Below are 1,980 nucleotides of genomic sequence, written 5' to 3'. Positions count from 1 at the left end.
AGATATTTGAGTTAAATTGCGTCACAATTAGTGTATGAATTAGTGAGTTATGGCCAAAAATGTGTTTTGTGAGGTCACAGTCACCTTGGCCGGGTGCCCTGGGGGACTTGAGTAGAAATGTCCCTCTGTGACGGTCGGATTGGGGGTGTATGCGTTTTATATTTTGCACCATGTTGCTGTTGAGTTTCTGAGGCACTAGACGTGGAATCGACTGGTTAACAAACATAGTTAGTTCTGACCAAATAATCTGGTTGGACGCCACATTAACGGTCGTTATCTATATTAGATTGTAACAAACTTTGCAAAGATGATATTGCTGAAATAATCATTAGAAATTTTGTTTTATAGTTCTATGTTTTCAAGCGGATGAATATCTGCCCTTGTTGGACGTGCCGCGCCTGATATCAGTTGTATCAGCAAGTGTTTGTGGGAAAAGCTATCACAACTAGCTAAAGAACGGAAGCTAGCAGCAGCCAAAAGCCTAACGGGGCCGCCAAAAGACAGAGAAAAAGAGAAAAGGAAGAAACACAAGCGACAATAAAGATGTCTCCAGTATCAGTAGCTATTTCAAAAAAGCTAAAGACGAAGAGTGGGTTTGAACAGCTACATCGATTCCCATGGAGGATGTCGAGCTAGCTAACGGCGACGATCGCGCGGAAGCGTTGCCGTCTATCAGCTATGAAGACCCTCAGGTAGGTGCCGGAGAAAAAGCTGCCACAGACGGGGGGCAGGGGGGGGCACCTGACGGAACAAGCTAGTGACGCTCATTTACAGGGGCAGAAGACCCTGCGTTACCGGGGTCGATTACAAAATTTGAGGCAATTGTGATGAAAGGGGGGTTCAGCCAACGGGCCGCCATGTATCCAGCCTGACGGAGGGGGGATGAGTTTGGCGCCAAGACACGCTCTCTAACTGACGAGACGCCTTTACAACGCTGAAACTGCTCCATGGGAATAATTATATCTTCACCATCCACCGGGGCAGTTTATAGCTTTGATCAATAAGTTCTATCAGAGCGTTGCGACGCATTTGTTGCCTGGAAACATCCGGAGAGAATAACGGAGCGCGAGGTGAGTGATGTGCACAGAAAGTTCATGCTTTCACTTACATGTTATGGAAGATCGGTCCAAAGCGTCTGGTTTGACGTCCGCGTCATGACGTCAAATTAACACGTATGAAGACAACATTAAAATGCTGTGTTAACACGCTTAATCTTTAAGACCTTTTATACTTTAATTATTTCAAGACAGAAACAATTCCCCATTCATCCTACCTATGACTTGAGGTGAGGAATATTGACATTATTCTTCTTCTTATTATTATTATTATTAATAATAATAATAATAATAATAATAATAACCACATATTTATATATTGACTATTAATATCTACACTTTTAAAGGCTACTACTTGTTGAGAAATATTTCATTTCATGTGGTATGTTTGTCTAAGTGCCACTAGATGTCAGTATTAGAGCACAACTGGACTGTTGAATCTTGAGCAGATGGAGGAGGAAAGAGAATTTGGGTTCAGTAAGTCTTTAATTTATATTTAAACTGTTTTAAGATCATTCTGATCAGGGACGAGAGTGTTTTCCGATTTATTGGATTTGAACCCATTTGCAGTCACACTGGGTCAAGTCTGGCTGACTGTGTGATGAACATGGGGCCAGCTTCACAAAGGTAGACTTTGACTGTGGCTTAGATATAACAGAGTCCGACTTCAGGTAAACATCTGGGGCCAGTTTTGCAAAGATATGTCAGACTGGTCTGCAGTGTTAGGCCAGTTTTAATTGTTGCTCATAGAGCAGTCTAATGTTAGTCAGACTGTTTCACAAAAACAAAGACTGATTTCAAGACGGAAACATTAGACACCTTACCACCAGGCTAACTCAGGCCTAAGACCAATGTTACCATGGTAACAATCAATAACACCTGCGGATTCCAAGCTCAACTCAAGAAACACAACTCACTCCTGCAT

This window comes from Seriola lalandi, unplaced genomic scaffold (assembly GCF_002814215.2).
Source record: "Seriola lalandi dorsalis isolate HSWRI2012SDOR001 ecotype SW California unplaced genomic scaffold, Sedor1 jcf7180002054179, whole genome shotgun sequence".
Lineage (NCBI taxonomy): Eukaryota > Metazoa > Chordata > Actinopteri > Carangiformes > Carangidae > Seriola > Seriola lalandi.
This window is presented reverse-complemented; position numbering follows the sequence as displayed.